Source organism: Camelus bactrianus, unplaced genomic scaffold (assembly GCF_048773025.1).
Source record: "Camelus bactrianus isolate YW-2024 breed Bactrian camel unplaced genomic scaffold, ASM4877302v1 HiC_scaffold_34, whole genome shotgun sequence".
NCBI classification, from domain to species: domain Eukaryota; kingdom Metazoa; phylum Chordata; class Mammalia; order Artiodactyla; family Camelidae; genus Camelus; species Camelus bactrianus.
The window spans coordinates 4,538,413-4,564,658 of NW_027413949.1; positions in this window are offsets into that span (position 1 = coordinate 4,538,413).

Consider the following 26,246-nt stretch of genomic DNA (forward strand, 5'->3'; position numbering starts at 1 on the left):
CTCTTGGTTAGAAACCACTCCAAGAGATTTTTCCTGAGAAATCTGCCTGATTTTCAAAACTGGAGTTAGGAAAACACTGCGAACTCAGATTACTAGATTCTCGGTGTAAATCTGCCTTGTATGGTGGATGAAAGTTTGGTAATCCACATGCTAACATCTCTGTAGTGAATATTTGTCAAATCCGAGATATGTGAAGCATGATCGGAACACAGAATATCACGGTGAGCGAATCTATGTAAAATACATGTCTCGGGCAGAATTCGCTCCAAGAGATTTTTCTGTGAAATCTGCCTCATTTTTGAAACTGGCATTTGAAAATCTCTGCAAAATCAGAGAAAATGCTTCAAAGTGTCAATATGCCTTGTATTGGGATGGAAGATCGTAAAACCACATGCAAACAAATTTGTGGTGAGTATTTGTTGAAAGAGTTATGCATGTAGCGTGATCGTATCACGGAAATTCCCGCAGTTGGAATCTATGAAAATTGCTCATCTATTGATTAGAACTCAATCCAAAAATTGTTTCCTGAGAAAACGGATTGATTTTCAAAACTGACATTAGGAAAAAGCTGCAAATTCTGAGTTAATGTCTCTAGGTGTAAATATGCCATGTATGGTGCATGAAAGTTCTGTAATCTACATGTTCACAACTCATTCGAGAAAGTTTGTTGAAACCGTGTTGCATGTGGCTTGTTCGGATATTGGAATGTCACTGTCATGGAAACTATGTAAAGTATATTTCTATTGGGAACTACTCGCTCCACGAGTATTTTTCTGCGAATCTGCATCCTTTTCAAAACTGGCATTAGGAAAACTTTCGAAATATGAGAAAATGCTTCAAAGCGCCAATATGGCTTTTATGTTGGATAAATGTTCGTTAATCCGCATGCTAATACTCTGTAGTGAATATTTGTCGAAACCGAGATATGTGAAGCGTGTTCGGAACACAGGATATCAAGGTGAGCGAATCTATTTAAAATATATGTCTCTTGGGTAGAATTCACTCCAAGAAATTTTTGCCGTGAAATCTGTCTCATTTTCAAAACTGGCGTTTGGAAAGCTCTGTGAAATCAGAGAAAATGGTTCAAAGAGTCCATATGCCTTCTATTGTGATGAAAGTCCTGTCATCCACATGCAAACAATTCTGTAGTGTATTTTTGTCGAAACTTTTCTGCATGTAGCGTGTTTGAAACATGTAATTTCACAGTGGGAGAATGTATGTAATTTACATATCTATTGGGTAGAACACGCTCCAACAGTTTTTTCCATTGAAAAGTGCCTGATTTCAAAACTGCTATTAGGAAAATCTGCGAACTCAGAGTTAATGTTTATAGGTGTAAATATACCTTGTATGGTTGATGAAAGTTCTGTAATACACATGCACACAACTCATTAAACATGTTTGTCAAATCCGTGATGTATGAAGCGTGTTCGGAACACGGACTGTCACGGTGAGGGAAATAACGTAAATTACATATCTATTTTTTAGAACACGCTCCAGGAGTATTTTACTGAAATAACTGCCTCAGTTTGGAAACCGGTGTTTTGAAAATGCTGCAAAATCTGAGTAAATGATTTAAGGTGACAATATGTCTTCAATGGGTTATTAAAGATGTGTAATTCACATGCTAAGAACTCAGCAGTGAATATTTGTTGAATCCGTGGTGCATGGACCGTTTTAGGAACACGGAATTTTACGGTGAAAGTATCTATGAAAATGAGATGTCTATTGGATAGAACATGCAAAAAGAGTATTTTTCTGTGAAAACTGCATGATTTAGGTAACTGACGTTAGGAAAACCTGCGAAATCTAAGTAAATGTTTCTAGGTGTAAATATGCCTTTTATTGTGGTTGAAAAATCGGTAATCCACATGCTCACGGTCATTAAATAATGTTTGTCGAATCCGTGATGAATGTAACGTTTTCGGGTCACGGAATGTCTCGGTGAGTGAAACTCTGAAAATAAAATTTCTACTGGATAGAACACGCTTGAATTGAATGTTTCTGTGAAAATTTCATGATTTTTGAAACTAGATTTTAGGACAAACCTGCGAAATCAGAATAACTACTTCTAGGTGTAAATATGCCTTGTATGGTGAATGAAAGTCCGGTAATCCACATGTTAATTACACTGTAGTAATTACTTTTTAAACCGTGATTCATGTAGCGCTTTTGGAAAATGGAATTTCACGGTAATGAAACTGTGTAAATTACAATTCTATTGAGTAGAACGAGCTAGAAGAGAATTTTTCTGCGAAAATTGCATGATTATCGAGTCTGAAGTTTGGAAAAAGCTGCAAAACGAGAGTAAATATTTGTAGGTGTAAATGTGCCTTTATGTTGCAAGAAAGTTCGGTAATCCACATTTTCACAACATATTAAAGAATCTTTTCTAAACCGTGGTGCATGTACCGTGTTCAGAACGTGGAATTTCACGGTGATTGAAACAATGTCAATTACTACTCTATTGGGTAGAACTCGCTCCGAGAGAGTTTTTCTGTGAAAACTTCGTCATTTTTGAAACTGGCCTTTGGGAAACGAGGCAAAATCTGAGAAAATACTTCTAAGGATCAATATTCAATGTATTGTGATGAAAGTTCGGTAATACACATGCTAACAAATTTGTAGTGAATATTTGTCGAATCGTTTATGCATGTAGCATATTCGGAAAACGGAATTACACGGCCTGGTTATTTATATAAATTACATTTCTCTTGGTTAGAAACCACTCCAAGAGATTTTTCCTGAGAAATCTGCCTGATTTTCAAAACTGGAGTTAGGAAAACAATGCGAACTCAGATTACTAGATTCTCGGTGTAAATCTGCCTTGTATGGTGGATGAAAGTTTGGTAATCCACATGCTAACATCTCTGTAGTGAATATTTGTCAAATCCGAGATATGTGAAGCATGATCGGAACACAGAATATCACGGTGAGCGAATCTATGTAAAATACATGTCTCGGGCAGAATTCGCTCCAAGAGATTTTTCTGTGAAATCTGCCTCATTTTTGAAACTGGCGTTTGAAAATCTCTGCAAAATCAGAGAAAATGCTTCAAAGTGTGAATATGCCTTGTATTGGGATGGAAGATCGTAAAACCACATGCAAACAAATTTGTGGTGAGTATTTGTTGAAAGAGTTATGCATGTAGCGTGATCGTATCACGGAAATTCCCGCAGTTGGAATCTATGAAAATTGCTCATCTATTGATTAGAACTCAATCCAAAAATTGTTTCCTGAGAAAACGGATTGATTTTCAAAACTGACATTAGGAAAAAGCTGCAAATTCTGAGTTAATGTCTCTAGGTGTAAATATGCCATGTATGGTGCATGAAAGTTCTGTAATCTACATGTTCACAACTCATTCGAGAAAGTTTGTTGAAACCTTGATGCATGTGGCTTGTTCGGATATTGGAATGTCACTGTCATGGAAACTATGTAAAGTATATTTCTATTGGGAACTACTCGCTCCACGAGTATTTTTCTGCGAATCTGCATCCTTTTCAAAACTGGCATTAGGAAAACTTTCGAAATATGAGAAAATGCTTCAAAGCGCCAATATGGCTTTTATGTTGGATAAATGTTCGTTAATCCGCATGCTAATACTCTGTAGTGAATATTTGTCGAAACCGAGATATGTGAAGCGTGTTCGGAACACAGGATATCAAGGTGAGCGAATCTATTTAAAATATATGTCTCTTGGGTAGAATTCGCTCCAAGAAATTTTTGCCGTGAAATCTGTCTCATTTTCAAAACTGGCGTTTGGAAAGCTCTGTGAAATCAGAGAAAATGGTTCAAAGAGTCCATATGCCTTCTATTGTGATGAAAGTCCTGTCATCCACATGCAAACAATTCTGTAGTGTATTTTTGTCGAAACTTTTCTGCATGTAGCGTGTTTGAAACATGTAATTTCACAGTGGGAGAATGTATGTAATTTACATATCTATTGGGTAGAACACGCTCCAACAGTTTTTTCCATTGAAAAGTGCCTGATTTCAAAACTGCTATTAGGAAAATCTGCGAACTCAGAGTTAATGTTTATAGGTGTAAATATACCTTGTATGGTTGATGAAAGTTCTGTAATACACATGCACACAACTCATTAAACATGTTTGTCAAATCCGTGATGTATGAAGCGTGTTCGGAACACGGACTGTCACGGTGAGGGAAATAAAGTAAATTACATATCTATTTTTTAGAACACGCTCCAGGAGTATTTTACTGAAATAACTGCCTCAGTTTGGAAACCGGTGTTTTGAAAATGCTGCAAAATCTGAGTAAATGATTTAAGGTGACAATATGTCTTCAATGGGTTATTAAAGATGTGTAATTCACATGCTAAGAACTCAGCAGTGAATATTTGTTGAATCCGTGGTGCATGGACCGTTTTAGGAACACGGAATTTTACGGTGAAAGTATCTATGAAAATGAGATGTCTATTGGATAGAACATGCAAAAAGAGTATTTTTCTGTGAAAACTGCATGATTTAGGTAACTGACGTTAGGAAAACCTGCGAAATCTAAGTAAATGTTTCTAGGTGTAAATATGCCTTTTATTGTGGTTGAAAAATCGGTAATCCACATGCTCACGGTCATTAAATAATGTTTGTCGAATCCGTGATGAATGTAACGTTTTCGGGTCACGGAATGTCTCGGTGAGTGAAACTCTGAAAATAAAATTTCTACTGGATAGAACACGCTTGAATTGAATGTTTCTGTGAAAATTTCATGATTTTTGAAACTAGATTTTAGGACAAACCTGCGAAATCAGAATAACTACTTCTAGGTGTAAATATGCCTTGTATGGTGAATGAAAGTCCGGTAATCCACATGTTAATTACACTGTAGTAATTACTTTTTAAACCGTGATTCATGTAGCGCTTTTGGAAAATGGAATTTCACGGTAATGAAACTGTGTAAATTACAATTCTATTGAGTAGAACGAGCTAGAAGAGAATTTTTCTGCGAAAATTGCATGATTATCGAGTCTGAAGTTTGGAAAAAGCTGCAAAACGAGAGTAAATATTTGTAGGTGTAAATGTGCCTTTATGTTGCAAGAAAGTTCGGTAATCCACATTTTCACAACATATTAAAGAATCTTTTCTAAACCGTGGTGCATGTACCGTGTTCAGAACGTGGAATTTCACGGTGATTGAAACAATGTCAATTACTACTCTATTGGGTAGAACTCGCTCCGAGAGAGTTTTTCTGTGAAAACTTCGTCATTTTTGAAACTGGCCTTTGGGAAACGAGGCAAAATCTGAGAAAATACTTCTAAGGATCAATATTTAATGTATTGTGATGAAAGTTCGGTAATACACATGCTAACAAATTTGTAGTGAATATTTGTCGAATCGTTTATGCATGTAGCATATTCGGAAAACGGAATTACACGGCCTGGTTATTTATATAAATTACATTTCTCTTGGTTAGAAACCACTCCAAGACATTTTTCCTGAGAAATCTGCCTGATTTTCAAAACTGGAGTTAGGAAAACACTGCGAACTCAGATTACTAGATTCTCGGTGTAAATCTGCCTTGTATGGTGGATGAAAGTTTGGTAATCCATATGCTAACATCTCTGTAGTGAATATTTGTCAAATCCGAGATATGTGAAGCATGATCGGAACACAGAATATCACGGTGAGCGAATCTATGTAAAATACATGTCTCGGGCAGAATTCGCTCCAAGAGATTTTTCTGTGAAATCTGCCTCATTTTTGAAACTGGCGTTTGAAAATCTCTGCAAAATCAGAGAAAATGCTTCAAAGTGTCAATATGCCTTGTATTGGGATGGAAGATCGTAAAACCACATGCAAACAAATTTGTGGTGAGTATTTGTTGAAAGAGTTATGCATGTAGCGTGATCGTATCACGGAAATTCCCGCAGTTGGAATCTATGTAAATTGCTCATCTATTGATTAGAACTCAATCCAAAAATTGTTTCCTGAGAAAATGGATTGATTTTCAAAACTGACATTAGGAAAAATCTGCAAATTCTGAGTTAATGTCTCTAGGTGTAAATATGCCATGTATGGTGCATGAAAGTTCTGTAATCTACATGTTCACAACTCATTCGAGAAAGTTTGTTGAAACCTTGATGCATGTGGCTTGTTCGGATATTGGAATGTCACTGTCATGGAAACTATGTAAAGTATATTTCTATTGGGAACTACTCGCTCCACGAGTATTTTTCTGCGAATCTGCATCCTTTTCAAAACTGGCATTAGGAAAACTTTCGAAATATGAGAAAATGCTTCAAAGCGCCAATATGGCTTTTATGTTGGATAAATGTTCGTTAATCCGCATGCTAATACTCTGTAGTGAATATTTGTCGAAACCGAGATATGTGAAGCGTGTTCGGAACACAGGATATCAAGGTGAGCGAATCTATTTAAAATATATGTCTCTTGGGTAGAATTCGCTCCAAGAAATTTTTGCCGTGAAATCTGTCTCATTTTCAAAACTGGCGTTTGGAAAGCTCTGTGAAATCAGAGAAAATGGTTCAAAGAGTCCATATGCCTTCTATTGTGATGAAAGTCTTGTCATCCACATGCAAACAATTCTGTAGTGTATTTTTGTCGAAACTTTTCTGCATGTAGCGTGTTTGAAACATGTAATTTCACAGTGGGAGAATGTATTTAATTTACATATCTATTGGGTAGAACACGCTCCAACAGTTTTTTCCATTGAAAAGTGCCTGATTTCAAAACTGCTATTAGGAAAATCTGCGAACTCAGAGTTAATGTTTATAGGTGTAAATATACCTTGTATGGTTGATGAAAGTTCTGTAATACACATGCACACAACTCATTAAACATGTTTGTCAAATCCGTGATGTATGAAGCGTGTTCGGAACACGGACTGTCACGGTGAGGGAAATAAAGTAAATTACATATCTATTTTTTAGAACACGCTCCAGGAGTATTTTACTGAAATAACTGCCTCAGTTTGGAAACCGGTGTTTTGAAAATGCTGCAAAATCTGAGTAAATGATTTAAGGTGACAATATGTCTTCAATGGGTTATTAAAGATGTGTAATTCACATGCTAAGAACTCAGCAGTGAATATTTGTTGAATCCGTGGTGCATGGACCGTTTTAGGAACACGGAATTTTACGGTGAAAGTATCTATGAAAATGAGATGTCTATTGGATAGAACATGCAAAAAGAGTATTTTTCTGTGAAAACTGCATGATTTAGGTAACTGACGTTAGGAAAACCTGCGAAATCTAAGTAAATGTTTCTAGGTGTAAATATGCCTTTTATTGTGGTTGAAAAATCGGTAATCCACATGCTCATGGTCATTAAATAATGTTTGTCGAAGCCGTGATGAACGTAACGTTTTCGGGTCACGGAATGTCTCGGTGAGTGAAACTCTGAAAATAAAATTTCTACTGGATAGAACACGCTTGAATTGAATGTTTCTGTGAAAATTTCATGATTTTTGAAACTGGATTTTAGGACAAACCTGCGAAATCAGAATAACTACTTCTAGGTGTAAATATGCCTTGTATGGTGAATGAAAGTCCGGTAATCCACATGTTAATTACACTGTAGTAATTACTTTTTAAACCGTGATTCATGTAGCGCTTTTGGAAAATGGAATTTCACGGTAATGAAACTGTGTAAATTACAATTCTATTGAGTAGATCGAGCTAGAAGAGAATTTTTCTGCAAAAATTGCATGATTATCTAGTCTGAAGTTTGGAAAAAGCTGCAAAACGAGAGTAAATATTTGTAGGTGTAAATGTGCCTTTATGTTGCAAGAAAGTTCGGTAATCCACATTTTCACAACATATTAAAGAATCTTTTCTAAACCGTGGTGCATGTACCGTGTTCAGAACGTGGAATTTCACGGTGATTGAAACAATGTCAATTACTACTCTATTGGGTAGAACTCGCTCCGAGAGAGTTTTTCTGCGAAAACTTCATCATTTTTGAAACTGGCCTTTGGGAAACGAGGCAAAATCTGAGAAAATACTTCTAAGGATCAATATTCAATGTATTGTGATGAAAGTTCGGTAATACACATGCTAACAAATTTGTAGTGAATATTTGTCGAATCGTTTATGCATGTAGCATATTCGGAAAACGGAATTACACGGCCTGGTTATTTATATAAATTACATTTCTCTTGGTTAGAAACCACTCCAAGAGATTTTTCCTGAGAAATCTGCCTGATTTTCAAAACTGGAGTTAGGAAAACACTGCAAACTCAGATTACTAGATTCTCGGTGTAAATCTGCCTTGTATGGTGGATGAAAGTTTGGTAATCCACATGCTAACATCTCTGTAGTGAATATTTGTCAAATCCGAGATATGTGAAGCATGATCGGAACACAGAATATCACGGTGAGCGAATCTATGTAAAATACATGTCTCGGGCAGAATTCGCTCCAAGAGATTTTTCTGTGAAATCTGCCTCATTTTTGAAACTGGCGTTTGAAAATCTCTGCAAAATCAGAGAAAATGCTTCAAAGTGTCAATATGCCTTGTATTGGGATGGAAGATCGTAAAACCACATGCAAACAAATTTGTGGTGAGTATTTGTTGAAAGAGTTATGCATGTAGCGTGATCGTATCACGGAAATTCCCGCAGTTGGAATCTATGAAAATTGCTCATCTATTGATTAGAACTCAATCCAAAAATTGTTTCCTGAGAAAACGGATTGATTTTCAAAACTGACATTAGGAAAAAGCTGCAAATTCTGAGTTAATGTCTCTAGGTGTAAATATGCCATGTATGGTGCATGAAAGTTCTGTAATCTACATGTTCACAACTCATTCGAGAAAGTTTGTTGAAACCTTGATGCATGTGGCTTGTTCGGATATTGGAATGTCACTGTCATGGAAACTATGTAAAGTATATTTCTATTGGGAACTACTCGCTCCACGAGTATTTTTCTGCGAATCTGCATCCTTTTCAAAACTGGCATTAGGAAAACTTTCGAAATATGAGAAAATGCTTCAAAGTGCCAATATGGCTTTTATGTTGGATAAATGTTCGTTAATCCGCATGCTAATACTCTGTAGTGAATATTTGTCGAAACCGAGATATGTGAAGCATGTTCGGAACACAGGATATCAAGGTGAGCGAATCTATTTAAAATATATGTCTCTTGGGTAGAATTCGCTCCAAGAAATTTTTGCCGTGAAATCTGTCTCATTTTCAAAACTGGCGTTTGGAAAGCTCTGTGAAATCAGAGAAAATGGTTCAAAGAGTCCATATGCCTTCTATTGTGATGAAAGTCCTGTCATCCACATGCAAACAATTCTGTAGTGTATTTTTGTCGAAACTTTTCTGCATGTAGCGTGTTTGAAACATGTAATTTCACATTGGGAGAATGTATTTAATTTACATATCTATTGGGTAGAACACGCTCCAACAGTTTTTTCCATTGAAAAGTGCCTGATTTCAAAACTGCTATTAGGAAAATCTGCGAACTCAGAGTTAATGTTTATAGGTGTAAATATACCTTGTATGGTTGATGAAAGTTCTGTAATACACATGCACACAACTCATTAAACATGTTTGTCAAATCCGTGATGTATGAAGCGTGTTCGGAACACGGACTGTCACGGTGAGGGAAATAAAGTAAATTACATATCTATTTTTTAGAACACGCTCCAGGAGTATTTTACTGAAATAACTGCCTCAGTTTGGAAACCGGTGTTTTGAAAATGCTGCAAAATCTGAGTAAATGATTTAAGGTGACAATATGTCTTCAATGGGTTATTAAAGATGTGTAATTCACATGCTAAGAACTCAGCAGTGAATATTTGTTGAATCCGTGGTGCATGGACCGTTTTAGGAACACGGAATTTTACGGTGAAAGTATCTATGAAAATGAGATGTCTATTGGATAGAACATGCAAAAAGAGTATTTTTCTGTGAAAACTGCATGATTTAGGTAACTGACGTTAGGAAAACCTGCGAAATCTAAGTAAATGTTTCTAGGTGTAAATATGCCTTTTATTGTGGTTGAAAAATCGGTAATCCACATGCTCACGGTCATTAAATAATGTTTGTCGAATCCGTGATGAATGTAACGTTTTCGGGTCACGGAATGTCTCGGTGAGTGAAACTCTGAAAATAAAATTTCTACTGGATAGAACACGCTTGAATTGAATGTTTCTGTGAAAATTTCATGATTTTTGAAACTGGATTTTAAGACAAACCTGCGAAATCAGAATAACTACTTCTAGGTGTAAATATGCCTTGTATGGTGAATGAAAGTCCGGTAATCCACATGTTAATTACACTGTAGTAATTACTTTTTAAACCGTGATTAATGTAGCGCTTTTGGAAAATGGAATTTCACGGTAATGAAACTGTGTAAATTACAATTCTATTGAGTAGAACGAGCTAGAAGAGAATTTTTCTGCGAAAATTGCATGATTATCGAGTCTGAAGTTTGGAAAAAGCTGCAAAACGAGAGTAAATATTTGTAGGTGTACATGTGCCTTTATGTTGCAAGAAAGTTCGGTAATCCACATTTTCACAACATATTAAAGAATCTTTTCTAAACCGTGGTGCATGTACCGTGTTCAGAACGTGGAATTTCACGGTGATTGAAACAATGTCAATTACTACTCTATTGGGTAGAACTCGCTCCGAGAGAGTTTTTCTGCGAAAACTTCGTCATTTTTGAAACTGGCCTTTGGGAAACGAGGCAAAATCTGAGAAAATACTTCTAAGGATCAATATTCAATGTATTGTGATGAAAGTTCGGTAATACACATGCTAACAAATTTGTAGTGAATATTTGTCGAATCGTTTATGCATGTAGCATATTCGGAAAACGGAATTACACGGCCTGGTTATTTATATAAATTACATTTCTCTTGGTTAGAAACCACTCCAAGAGATTTTTCCTGAGAAATCTGCCTGATTTTCAAAACTGGAGTTAGGAAAACACTGCAAACTCAGATTACTAGATTCTCGGTGTAAATCTGCCTTGTATGGTGGATGAGTGTTTGGTAATCCACATGCTAACATCTCTGTAGTGAATATTTGTCAAATCCGAGATATGTGAAGCATGATCGGAACACAGAATATCACGGTGAGCGAATCTATGTAAAATACATGTCTCGGGCAGAATTCGCTCCAAGAGATTTTTCTGTGAAATCTGCCTCATTTTTGAAACTGGCGTTTGAAAATCTCTGCAAAATCAGAGAAAATGCTTCAAAGTGTCAATATGCCTTGTATTGGGATGGAAGATCGTAAAACCACATGCAAACAAATATGTGGTGAGTATTTGTTGAAAGAGTTATGCATGTAGCGTGATCGTATCACGGAAATTCCCGGAGTTGGAATCTATGTAAATTGCTCATCTATTGATTAGAACTCAATCCAAAAATTGTTTCCTGAGAAAACGGATTGATTTTCAAAACTGACATTAGGAAAAAGCTGCAAATTCTGAGTTAATGTCTCTAGGTGTAAATATGCCATGTATGGTGCATGAAAGTTCTGTAATCTACATGTTCACAACTCATTCGAGAAAGTTTGTTGAAACCTTGATGCATGTGGCTTGTTCGGATATTGGAATGTCACTGTCATGGAAACTATGTAAAGTATATTTCTATTGGGAACTACTCGCTCCACGAGTATTTTTCTGCGAATCTGCATCCTTTTCAAAACTGGCATTAGGAAAACTTTCGAAATATGAGAAAATGCTTCAAAGTGCCAATATGGCTTTTATGTTGGATAAATGTTCGTTAATCCGCATGCTAATACTCTGTAGTGAATATTTGTCGAAACCGAGATATGTGAAGCGTGTTCGGAACACAGGATATCAAGGTGAGCGAATCTATTTAAAATATATGTCTCTTGGGTAGAATTCGCTCCAAGAAATTTTTGCCGTGAAATCTGTCTCATTTTCAAAACTGGCGTTTGGAAAGCTCTGTGAAATCAGAGAAAATGGTTCAAAGAGTCCATATGCCTTCTATTGTGATGAAAGTCCTGTCATCCACATGCAAACAATTCTGTAGTGTATTTTTGTCGAAACTTTTCTGCATGTAGCGTGTTTGAAACATGTAATTTCACAGTGGGAGAATGTATGTAATTTACATATCTATTGGGTAGAACACGCTCCAACAGTTTTTTCCATTGAAAAGTGCCTGATTTCAAAACTGCTATTAGGAAAATCTGCGAACTCAGAGTTAATGTTTATAGGTGTAAATATACCTTGTATGGTTGATGAAAGTTCTGTAATACACATGCACACAACTCATTAAACATGTTTGTCAAATCCGTGATGTATGAAGCGTGTTCGGAACATGGACTGTCACGGTGAGGGAAATAAAGTAAATTACATATCTATTTTTTAGAACACGCTCCAGGAGTATTTTACTGAAATAACTGCCTCAGTTTGGAAACCGGTGTTTTGAAAATGCTGCAAAATCTGAGTAAATGATTTAAGGTGACAATATGTCTTCAATGGGTTATTAAAGATGTGTAATTCACATGCTAAGAACTCAGCAGTGAATATTTGTTGAATCCGTGGTGCATGGACCGTTTTAGGAACACGGAATTTTACGGTGAAAGTATCTATGAAAATGAGATGTCTATTGGATAGAACATGCAAAAAGAGTATTTTTCTGTGAAAACTGCATGATTTAGGTAACTGACGTTAGGAAAACCTGCGAAATCTAAGTAAATGTTTCTAGGTGTAAATATGCCTTTTATTGTGGTTGAAAAATCGGTAATCCACATGCTCATGGTCATTAAATAATGTTTGTCGAATCCGTGATGAATGTAACGTTTTCGGGTCACGGAATGTCTCGGTGAGTGAAACTCTGAAAATAAAATTTCTACTGGATAGAACACGCTTGAATTGAATGTTTCTGTGAAAATTTCATGATTTTTGAAACTGGATTTTAAGACAAACCTGCGAAATCAGAATAACTACTTCTAGGTGTAAATATGCCTTGTATGGTGAATGAAAGTCCGGTAATCCACATGTTAATTACACTGTAGTAATTACTTTTTAAACCGTGATTCATGTAGCGCTTTTGGAAAATGGAATTTCACGGTAATGAAACTGTGTAAATTACAATTCTATTGAGTAGAACGAGCTAGAAGAGAATTTTTCTGCGAAAATTGCATGATTATCGAGTCTGAAGTTTGGAAAAAGCTGCAAAACGAGAGTAAATATTTGTAGGTGTACATGTGCCTTTATGTTGCAAGAAAGTTCGGTAATCCACATTTTCACAACATATTAAAGAATCTTTTCTAAACCGTGGTGCATGTACCGTGTTCAGAACGTGGAATTTCACGGTGATTGAAACAATGTCAATTACTACTCTATTGGGTAGAACTCGCTCCGAGAGAGTTTTTCTGCGAAAACTTCGTCATTTTTGAAACTGGCCTTTGGGAAACGAGGCAAAATCTGAGAAAATACTTCTAAGGATCAATATTCAATGTATTGTGATGAAAGTTCGGTAATACACATGCTAACAAATTTGTAGTGAATATTTGTCGAATCGTTTATGCATGTAGCATATTCGGAAAACGGAATTACACGGCCTGGTTATTTATATAAATTACATTTCTCTTGGTTAGAAACCACTCCAAGAGATTTTTCCTGAGAAATCTGCCTGATTTTCAAAACTGGAGTTAGGAAAACACTGCAAACTCAGATTACTAGATTCTCGGTGTAAATCTGCCTTGTATGGTGGATGAAAGTTTGGTAATCCACATGCTAACATCTCTGTAGTGAATATTTGTCAAATCCGAGATATGTGAAGCATGATCGGAACACAGAATATCACGGTGAGCGAATCTATGTAAAATACATGTCTCGGGCAGAATTCGCTCCAAGAGATTTTTCTGTGAAATCTGCCTCATTTTTGAAACTGGCGTTTGAAAATCTCTGCAAAATCAGAGAAAATGCTTCAAAGTGTCAATATGCCTTGTATTGGGATGGAAGATCGTAAAACCACATGCAAACAAATATGTGGTGAGTATTTGTTGAAAGAGTTATGCATGTAGCGTGATCATATGACGGAAATTCCCGGAGTTGGAATCTATGTAAATTGCTCATCTATTGATTAGAACTCAATCCAAAAATTGTTTCCTGAGAAAACGGATTGATTTTCAAAACTGACATTAGGAAAAAGCTGCAAATTCTGAGTTAATGTCTCTAGGTGTAAATATGCCATGTATGGTGCATGAAAGTTCTGTAATCTACATGTTCACAACTCATTCGAGAAAGTTTGTTGAAACCTTGATGCATGTGGCTTGTTCGGATATTGGAATGTCACTGTCATGGAAACTATGTAAAGTATATTTCTATTGGGAACTACTCGCTCCACGAGTATTTTTCTGCGAATCTGCATCCTTTTCAAAACTGGCATTAGGAAAACTTTCGAAATATGAGAAAATGCTTCAAAGTGCCAATATGGCTTTTATGTTGGATAAATGTTCGTTAATCCGCATGCTAATACTCTGTAGTGAATATTTGTCGAAACCGAGATATGTGAAGCGTGTTCGGAACACAGGATATCAAGGTGAGCGAATCTATTTAAAATATATGTCTCTTGGGTAGAATTCGCTCCAAGAAATTTTTGCCGTGAAATCTGTCTCATTTTCAAAACTGGCGTTTGGAAAGCTCTGTGAAATCAGAGAAAATGGTTCAAAGAGTCCATATGCCTTCTATTGTGATGAAAGTCCTGTCATCCACATGCAAACAATTCTGTAGTGTATTTTTGTCGAAACTTTTCTGCATGTAGCGTGTTTGAAACATGTAATTTCACAGTGGGAGAATGTATGTAATTTACATATCTATTGGGTAGAACACGCTCCAACAGTTTTTTCCATTGAAAAGTGCCTGATTTCAAAACTGCTATTAGGAAAATCTGCGAACTCAGAGTTAATGTTTATAGGTGTAAATATACCTTGTATGGTTGATGAAAGTTCTGTAATACACATGCACACAACTCATTAAACCTGTTTGTCAAATCCGTGATGTATGAAGCGTGTTCGGAACATGGACTGTCACGGTGAGGGAAATAAAGTAAATTACATATCTATTTTTTAGAACACGCTCCAGGAGTATTTTACTGAAATAACTGCCTCAGTTTGGAAACCGGTGTTTTGAAAATGCTGCAAAATCTGAGTAAATGATTTAAGGTGACAATATGTCTTCAATGGGTTATTAAAGATGTGTAATTCACATGCTAAGAACTCAGCAGTGAATATTTGTTGAATCCGTGGTGCATGGACCGTTTTAGGAACACGGAATTTTACGGTGAAAGTATCTATGAAAATGAGATGTCTATTGGATAGAACATGCAAAAAGAGTATTTTTCTGTGAAAACTGCATGATTTAGGTAACTGACGTTAGGAAAACCTGCGAAATCTAAGTAAATGTTTCTAGGTGTAAATATGCCTTTTATTGTGGTTGAAAAATCGGTAATCCACATGCTCATGGTCATTAAATAATGTTTGTCGAAGCCGTGATGAATGTAACGTTTTCGGGTCACGGAATGTCTCGGTGAGTGAAACTCTGAAAATAAAATTTCTACTGGATAGAACACGCTTGAATTGAATGTTTCTGTGAAAATTTCATGATTTTTGAAACTGGATTTTAGGACAAACCTGCGAAATCAGAATAACTACTTCTAGGTGTAAATATGCCTTGTATGGTGAATGAAAGTCCGGTAATCCACATGTTAATTACACTGTAGTAATTACTTTTTAAACCGTGATTCATGTAGCGCTTTTGGAAAATGGAATTTCACGGTAATGAAACTGTGTAAATTACAATTCTATTGAGTAGATCGAGCTAGAAGAGAATTTTTCTGCAAAAATTGCATGATTATCTAGTCTGAAGTTTGGAAAAAGCTGCAAAACGAGAGTAAATATTTGTAGGTGTAAATGTGCCTTTATGTTGCAAGAAAGTTCGGTAATCCACATTTTCACAACATATTAAAGAATATTTTCTAAACCGTGGTGCATGTACCATGTTCAGAACGTGGAATTTCACGGTGATTGAAACAATGTCAATTACTACTCTATTGGGTAGAACTCGCTCCGAGAGAGTTTTTCTGCGAAAACTTCGTCATTTTTGAAACTGGCCTTTGGGAAATGAGGCAAAATCTGAGAAAATACTTCTAAGGATCAATATTCAATGTATTGTGATGAAAGTTCGGTAATACACATGCTAACAAATTTGTAGTGAATATTTGTCGAATCGTTTATGCATGTAGCATATTCGGAAAGCGGAATTACACGGCCTGGTTATTTATATAAATTACATTTCTCTTGGTTAGAAACCACTCCAAGAGATTTTTCCTCAGAAATCTGCCTGATTTTCAAAACTGGAGTTAGGAAAACACTGCAAACTCAGATTACTAGATTCTCGGTGTAAATCTGCCTTGTATGGTGGATGAAAGTTTGGTAATCCACATGCTAACATCTCTGTAGTGAATATTTGTCAAATCCGAGATATGTGAAGCATGATCGGAACACAGAATATCACGGTGAGCGAATCTATGTAAAATACATGTCTCGGGCAGAATTCGCTCCAAGAGATTTTTCTGTGAAATCTGCCTCATTTTTGAAACTGGCGTTTGAAAATCTCTGCAAAATCAGAGAAAATGCTTCAAAGTGTCAATATGCCTTGTATTGGGATGGAAGATCGTAAAACCACATGCAAACAAATTTGTGGTGAGTATTTGTTGAAAGAGTTATGCATGTAGCGTGATCGTATCACGGAAATTCCCGCAGTTGGAATCTATGAAAATTGCTCATCTATTGATTAGAACTCAATCCAAAAATTGTTTCCTGAGAAAACGGATTGATTTTCAAAACTGACATTAGGAAAAAGCTGCAAATTCTGAGTTAATGTCTCTAGGTGTAAATATGCCATGTATGGTGCATGAAAGTTCTGTAATCTACATGTTCACAACTCATTCGAGAAAGTTTGTTGAAACCTTGATGCATGTGGCTTGTTCGGATATTGGAATGTCACTGTCATGGAAACTATGTAAAGTATATTTCTATTGGGAACTACTCGCTCCACGAGTATTTTTCTGCGAATCTGCATCCTTTTCAAAACTGGCATTAGGAAAACTTTCGAAATATGAGAAAATGCTTCAAAGTGCCAATATGGCTTTTATGTTGGATAAATGTTCGTTAATCCGCATGCTAATACTCTGTAGTGAATATTTGTCGAAACCGAGATATGTGAAGCGTGTTCGGAACACAGGATATCAAGGTGAGCGAATCTATTTAAAATATATGTCTCTTGGGTAGAATTCGCTCCAAGAAATTTTTGCCGTGAAATCTGTCTCATTTTCAAAACTGGCGTTTGGAAAGCTCTGTGAAATCAGAGAAAATGGTTCAAAGAGTCCATATGCCTTCTATTGTGATGAAAGTCCTGTCATCCACATGCAAACAATTCTGTAGTGTATTTTTGTCGAAACTTTTCTGCATGTAGCGTGTTTGAAACATGTAATTTCACAGTGGGAGAATGTATGTAATTTACATATCTATTGGGTAGAACACGCTCCAACAGTTTTTTCCATTGAAAAGTGCCTGATTTCAAAACTGCTATTAGGAAAATCTGCGAACTCAGAGTTAATGTTTATAGGTGTAAATATACCTTGTATGGTTGATGAAAGTTCTGTAATACACATGCACACAACTCATTAAACATGTTTGTCAAATCCGTGATGTATGAAGCGTGTTCGGAACACGGACTGTCACGGTGAGGGAAATAAAGTAAATTACATATCTATTTTTTAGAACACGCTCCAGGAGTATTTTACTGAAATAACTGCCTCAGTTTGGAAACCGGTGTTTTGAAAATGCTGCAAAATCTGAGTAAATGATTTAAGGTGACAATATGTCTTCAATGGGTTATTAAAGATGTGTAATTCACATGCTAAGAACTCAGCAGTGAATATTTGTTGAATCCGTGGTGCATGGACCGTTTTAGGAACACGGAATTTTACGGTGAAAGTATCTATGAAAATGAGATGTCTATTGGATAGAACATGCAAAAAGAGTATTTTTCTGTGAAAACTGCATGATTTAGGTAACTGACGTTAGGAAAACCTGCGAAATCTAAGTAAATGTTTCTAGGTGTAAATATGCCTTTTATTGTGGTTGAAAAATCGGTAATCCACATGCTCATGGTCATTAAATAATGTTTGTCGAAGCCGTGATGAATGTAACGTTTTCGGGTCACGGAATGTCTCGGTGAGTGAAACTCTGAAAATAAAATTTCTACTGGATAGAACACGCTTGAATTGAATGTTTCTGTGAAAATTTCATGATTTTTGAAACTGGATTTTAGGACAAACCTGCGAAATCAGAATAACTACTTCTAGGTGTAAATATGCCTTGTATGGTGAATGAAAGTCCGGTAATCCACATGTTAATTACACTGTAGTAATTACTTTTTAAACCGTGATTCATGTAGCGCTTTTGGAAAATGGAATTTCACGGTAATGAAACTGTGTAAATTACAATTCTATTGAGTAGATCGAGCTAGAAGAGAATTTTTCTGCAAAAATTGCATGATTATCTAGTCTGAAGTTTGGAAAAAGCTGCAAAACGAGAGTAAATATTTGTAGGTGTAAATGTGCCTTTATGTTGCAAGAAAGTTCGGTAATCCACATTTTCACAACATATTAAAGAATATTTTCTAAACCGTGGTGCATGTACCGTGTTCAGAACGTGGAATTTCACGGTGATTGAAACAATGTCAATTACTACTCTATTGGGTAGAACTCGCTCCGAGAGAGTTTTTCTGCGAAAACTTCGTTATTTTTGAAACTGGCCTTTGGGAAATGAGGCAAAATCTGAGAAAATACTTCTAAGGATCAATATTCAATGTATTGTGATGAAAGTTCGGTAATACACATGCTAACAAATTTGTAGTGAATATTTGTCGAATCGTTTATGCATGTAGCATATTCGGAAAACGGAATTATACGGCCTGGTTATTTATATAAATTACATTTCTCTTGGTTAGAAACCACTCCAAGAGATTTTTCCTGAGAAATCTGCCTGATTTTCAAAACTGGAGTTAGGAAAACACTGCAAACTCAGATTACTAGATTCTCGGTGTAAATCTGCCTTGTATGGTGGATGAAAGTTTGGTAATCCACATGCTAACATCTCTGTAGTGAATATTTGTCAAATCCGAGATATGTGAAGCATGATCGGAACACAGAATATCACGGTGAGCGAATCTATGTAAAATACATGTCTCGGGCAGAATTCGCTCCAAGAGATTTTTCTGTGAAATCTGCCTCATTTTTGAAACTTGCGTTTGAAAATCTCTGCAAAATCAGAGAAAATGCTTCAAAGTGTGAATATGCCTTGTATTGGGATGGAAGATCGTAAAACCACATGCAAACAAATTTGTGGTGAGTATTTGTTGAAAGAGTTATGCATGTAGCGTGATCGTATCACGGAAATTCCCGCAGTTGGAATCTATGAAAATTGCTCATCTATTGATTAGAACTCAATCCAAAAATTGTTTCCTGAGAAAACAGATTGATTTTCAAAACTGACATTAGGAAAAAGCTGCAAATTCTGAGTTAATGTCTCTAGGTGTAAATATGCCATGTATGGTGCATGAAAGTTCTGTAATCTACATGTTCACAACTCATTCGAGAAAGTTTGTTGAAACCTTGATGCATGTGGCTTGTTCGGATATTGGAATGTCACTGTCATGGAAACTATGTAAAGTATATTTCTATTGGGAACTACTCGCTCCACGAGTATTTTTCTGCGAATCTGCATCCTTTTCAAAACTGGCATTAGGAAAACTTTCGAAATATGAGAAAATGCTTCAAAGTGCCAATATGGCTTTTATGTTGGATAAATGTTCGTTAATCCGCATGCTAATACTCTGTAGTGAATATTTGTCGAAACCGAGATATGTGAAGCGTGTTCGGAACACAGGATATCAAGGTGAGCGAATCTATTTAAAATATATGTCTCTTGGGTAGAATTCGCTCCAAGAAATTTTTGCCGTGAAATCTGTCTCATTTTCAAAACTGGCGTTTGGAAAGCTCTGTGAAATCAGAGAAAATGGTTCAAAGAGTCCATATGCCTTCTATTGTGATGAAAGTCCTGTCATCCACATGCAAACAATTCTGTAGTGTATTTTTGTCGAAACTTTTCTGCATGTAGCGTGTTTGAAACATGTAATTTCACAGTGGGAGAATGTATGTAATTTACATATCTATTGGGTAGAACACGCTCCAACAGTTTTTTCCATTGAAAAGTGCCTGATTTCAAAACTGCTATTAGGAAAATCTGCGAACTCAGAGTTAATGTTTATAGGTGTAAATATACCTTGTATGGTTGATGAAAGTTCTGTAATACACATGCACACAACTCATTAAACATGTTTGTCAAATCCGTGATGTATGAAGCGTGTTCGGAACACGGACTGTCACGGTGAGGGAAATAAAGTAAATTACATATCTATTTTTTAGAACACGCTCCAGGAGTATTTTACTGAAATAACTGCCTCAGTTTGGAAACCGGTGTTTTGAAAATGCTGCAAAATCTGAGTAAATGATTTAAGGTGACAATATGTCTTCAATGGGTTATTAAAGATGTGTAATTCACATGCTAAGAACTCAGCAGTGAATATTTGTTGAATCTGTGGTGCATGGACCGTTTTAGGAACACGGAATTTTACGGTGAAAGTATCTATGAAAATGAGATGTCTATTGGATAGAACATGCAAAAAGAGTATTTTTCTGTGAAAACTGCATGATTTAGGTAACTGACGTTAGGAAAACCTGCGAAATCTAAGTAAATGTTTCTAGGTGTAAATATGCCTTTTATTGTGGTTGAAAAATCGGTAATCCACATGCTCATGGTCATTAAATAATGTTTGTCGAAGCCGTGATGAATGTAACGTTTTCGGGTCACGGAATGTCTCGGTGAGTGAAACTCTGAAAATAAAATTTCTACTGGATAGAACACGCTTGAATTGAATGTTTCTGTGAAAATTTCATGATTTTTGAAACTGGATTTTAGGACAAACCTGCGAAATCAGAATAACTACTTCTAGGTGTAAATATGCCTTGTATGGTGAATGAAAGTCTGGTAATCCACATGTTAATTACACTGTAGTAATTACTTTTTAAACCGTGATTCATGTAGCGCTTTTGGAAAATGGAATTTCACGGTAATGAAACTGTGTAAATTACAATTCTATTGAGTAGATCGAGCTAGAAGAGAATTTTTCTGCAAAAATTGCATGATTATCTAGTCTGAAGTTTGGAAAAAGCTGCAAAACGAGAGTAAATATTTGTAGGTGTAAATGTGCCTTTATGTTGCAAGAAAGTTCGGTAATCCACATTTTCACAACATATTAAAGAATCTTTTCTAAACCGTGGTGCATGTACCGTGTTCAGAACGTGGAATTTCACGGTGATTGAAACAATGTAAATTACTACTCTATTGGGTAGAACTCGCTCCGAGAGAGTTTTTCTGCGAAAACTTCGTCATTTTTGAAACTGGCCTTTGGGAAATGAGGCAAAATCTGAGAAAATACTTCTAAGGATCAATATTCAATGTATTGTGATGAAAGTTCGGTAATACACATGCTAACAAATTTGTAGTGAATATTTGTCGAATCGTTTATGCATGTAGCATATTCGGAAAACGGAATTACACGGCCTGGTTATTTATATAAATTACATTTCTCTTGGTTAGAAACCACTCCAAGAGATTTTTCCTGAGAAATCTGCCTGATTTTCAAAACTGGAGTTAGGAAAACACTGCAAACTCAGATTACTAGATTCTCGGTGTAAATCTGCCTTGTATGGTGGATGAAAGTTTGGTAATCCACATGCTAACATCTCTGTAGTGAATATTTGTCAAATCCGAGATATGTGAAGCATGATCGGAACACAGAATATCACGGTGAGCGAATCTATGTAAAATTCATGTCTCGGGCAGAATTCGTTCCAAGAGATTTTTCTGTGAAATCTGCCTCATTTTTGAAACTGGCGTTTGAAAATCTCTGCAAAATCAGAGAAAATGCTTCAAAGTGTGAATATGCCTTGTATTGGGATGGAAGATCGTAAAACCACATGCAAACAAATTTGTGGTGAGTATTTGTTGAAAGAGTTATGCATGTAGCGTGATCGTATCACGGAAATTCCCGCAGTTGGAATCTATGAAAATTGCTCATCTATTGATTAGAACTCAATCCAAAAATTGTTTCCTGAGAAAACGGATTGATTTTCAAAACTGACATTAGGAAAAAGCTGCAAATTCTGAGTTAATGTCTCTAGGTGTAAATATGCCATGTATGGTGCATGAAAGTTCTGTAATCTACATGTTCACAACTCATTCGAGAAAGTTTGTTGAAACCTTGATGCATGTGGCTTGTTTGGATATTGGAATGTCACTGTCATGGAAACTATGTAAAGTATATTTCTATTGGGAACTACTCGCTCCACGAGTATTTTTCTGCGAATCTGCATCCTTTTCAAAACTGGCATTAAGAAAACTTTCGAAATATGAGAAAATGCTTCAAAGTGCCAATATGGCTTTTATGTTGGATAAATGTTCGTTAATCCGCATGCTAATACTCTGTAGTGAATATTTGTCGAAACCGAGATATGTGAAGCGTGTTCGGAACACAGGATATCAAGGTGAGCGAATCTATTTAAAATATATGTCTCTTGGGTAGAATTCGCTCCAAGAAATTTTTGCCGTGAAATCTGTCTCATTTTCAAAACTGGCGTTTGGAAAGCTCTGTGAAATCAGAGAAAATGGTTCAAAGAGTCCATATGCCTTCTATTGTGATGAAAGTCCTGTCATCCACATGCAAACAATTCTGTAGTGTATTTTTGTCGAAACTTTTCTGCATGTAGCGTGTTTGAAACATGTAATTTCACAGTGGGAGAATGTATGTAATTTACATATCTATTGGGTAGAACACGCTCCAACAGTTTTTTCCATTGAAAAGTGCCTGATTTCAAAACTGCTATTAGGAAAATCTGCGAACTCAGAGTTAATGTTTATAGGTGTAAATATACCTTGTATGGTTGATGAAAGTTCTGTAATACACATGCACACAACTCATTAAACATGTTTGTCAAATCCGTGATGTATGAAGCGTGTTCGGAACACGGACTGTCACGGTGAGGGAAATAAAGTAAATTACATATCTATTTTTTAGAACACGCTCCAGGAGTATTTTACTGAAATAACTGCCTCAGTTTGGAAACCGGTGTTTTGAAAATGCTGCAAAATCTGAGTAAATGATTTAAGGTGACAATATGTCTTCAATGGGTTATTAAAGATGTGTAATTCACATGCTAAGAACTCAGCAGTGAATATTTGTTGAATCTGTGGTGCATGGACCGTTTTAGGAACACGGAATTTTACGGTGAAAGTATCTATGAAAATGAGATGTCTATTGGATAGAACATGCAAAAAGAGTATTTTTCTGTGAAAACTGCATGATTTAGGTAACTGACGTTAGGAAAACCTGCGAAATCTAAGTAAATGTTTCTAGGTGTAAATATGCCTTTTATTGTGGTTGAAAAATCGGTAATCCACATGCTCATGGTCATTAAATAATGTTTGTCGAAGCCGTGATGAATGTAACGTTTTCGGGTCACGGAATGTCTCGGTGAGTGAAACTCTGAAAATAAAATTTCTACTGGATAGAACACGCTTGAATTGAATGTTTCTGTGAAAATTTCATGATTTTTGAAACTGGATTTTAGGACAAACCTGCGAAATCAGAATAACTACTTCTAGGTGTAAATATGCCTTGTATGGTGAATGAAAGTCCGGTAATCCACATGTTAATTACACTGTAGTAATTACTTTTTAAACCGTGATTCATGTAGCGCTTTTGGAAAATGGAATTTCACGGTAATGAAACTGTGTAAATTACAATTCTATTGAGTAGATCGAGCTAGAAGAGAATTTTTCTGCAAAAATTGCATGATTATCTAGTCTGAAGTTTGGAAAAAGCTGCAAAACGAGAGTAAATATTTGTAGGTGTAAATGTGCCTTTATGTTGCAAGAAAGTTCGGTAATCCACATTTTCACAACATATTAAAGAATCTTTTCTAAACCGTGGTGCATGTACCGTGTTCAGAACGTGGAATTTCACGGTGATTGAAACAATGTAAATTACTACTCTATTGGGTAGAACTCGCTCCGAGAGAGTTTTTCTGCGAAAACTTCGTCATTTTTGAAACTGGCCTTTGGGAAATGAGGCAAAATCTGAGAAAATACTTCTAAGGATCAATATTCAATGTATTGTGATGAAAGTTCGGTAATACACATGCTAACAAATTTGTAGTGAATATTTGTCGAATCGTTTATGCATGTAGCATATTCGGAAAACGGAATTACACGGCCTGGTTATTTATATAAATTACATTTCTCTTGGTTAGAAACCACTCCAAGAGATTTTTCCTGAGAAATCTGCCTGATTTTCAAAACTGGAGTTAGGAAAACACTGCAAACTCAGATTACTAGATTCTCGGTGTAAATCTGCCTTGTATGGTGGATGAAAGTTTGGTAATCCACATGCTAACATCTCTGTAGTGAATATTTGTCAAATCCGAGATATGTGAAGCATGATCGGAACACAGAATATCACGGTGAGCGAATCTATGTAAAATACATGTCTCGGGCAGAATTCGCTCCAAGAGATTTTTCTGTGAAATCTGCCTCATTTTTGAAACTGGCGTTTGAAAATCTCTGCAAAATCAGAGAAAATGCTTCAAAGTGTGAATATGCCTTGTATTGGGATGGAAGATCGTAAAACCACATGCAAACAAATTTGTGGTGAGTATTTGTTGAAAGAGTTATGCATGTAGCGTGATCGTATCACGGAAATTCCCGCAGTTGGAATCTATGAAAATTGCTCATCTATTGATTAGAATTCAATCCAAAAATTGTTTCCTGAGAAAACGGATTGATTTTCAAAACTGACATTAGGAAAAAGCTGCAAATTCTGAGTTAATGTCTCTAGGTGTAAATATGCCATGTATGGTGCATGAAAGTTCTGTAATCTACATGTTCACAACTCATTCGAGAAAGTTTGTTGAAACCTTGATGCATGTGGCTTGTTTGGATATTGGAATGTCACTGTCATGGAAACTATGTAAAGTATATTTCTATTGGGAACTACTCGCTCCACGAGTATTTTTCTGCGAATCTGCATCCTTTTCAAAACTGGCATTAGGAAAACTTTCGAAATATGAGAAAATGCTTCAAAGTGCCAATATGGCTTTTATGTTGGATAAATGTTCGTTAATCCGCATGCTAATACTCTGTAGTGAATATTTGTCGAAACCGAGATATGTGAAGCGTGTTCGGAACACAGGATATCAAGGTGAGCGAATCTATTTAAAATATATGTCTCTTGGGTAGAATTCGCTCCAAGAAATTTTTGCCGTGAAATCTGTCTCATTTTCAAAACTGGCGTTTGGAAAGCTCTGTGAAATCAGAGAAAATGGTTCAAAGAGTCCATATGCCTTCTATTGTGATGAAAGTCCTGTCATCCACATGCAAACAATTCTGTAGTGTATTTTTGTCGAAACTTTTCTGCATGTAGCGTGTTTGAAACATGTAATTTCACAGTGGGAGAATGTATGTAATTTACATATCTATTGGGTAGAACACGCTCCAACAGTTTTTTCCATTGAAAAGTGCCTGATTTCAAAACTGCTATTAGGAAAATCTGCGAACTCAGAGTTAATGTTTATAGGTGTAAATATACCTTGTATGGTTGATGAAAGTTCTGTAATACACATGCACACAACTCATTAAACATGTTTGTCAAATCCGTGATGTATGAAGCGTGTTCGGAACACGGACTGTCACGGTGAGGGAAATAAAGTAAATTACATATCTATTTTTTAGAACACGCTCCAGGAGTATTTTACTGAAATAACTGCCTCAGTTTGGAAACCGGTGTTTTGAAAATGCTGCAAAATCTGAGTAAATGATTTAAGGTGACAATATGTCTTCAATGGGTTATTAAAGATGTGTAATTCACATGCTAAGAACTCAGCAGTGAATATTTGTTGAATCTGTGGTGCATGGACCGTTTTAGGAACACGGAATTTTACGGTGAAAGTATCTATGAAAATGAGATGTCTATTGGATAGAACATGCAAAAAGAGTATTTTTCTGTGAAAACTGCATGATTTAGGTAACTGACGTTAGGAAAACCTGCGAAATCTAAGTAAATGTTTCTAGGTGTAAATATGCCTTTTATT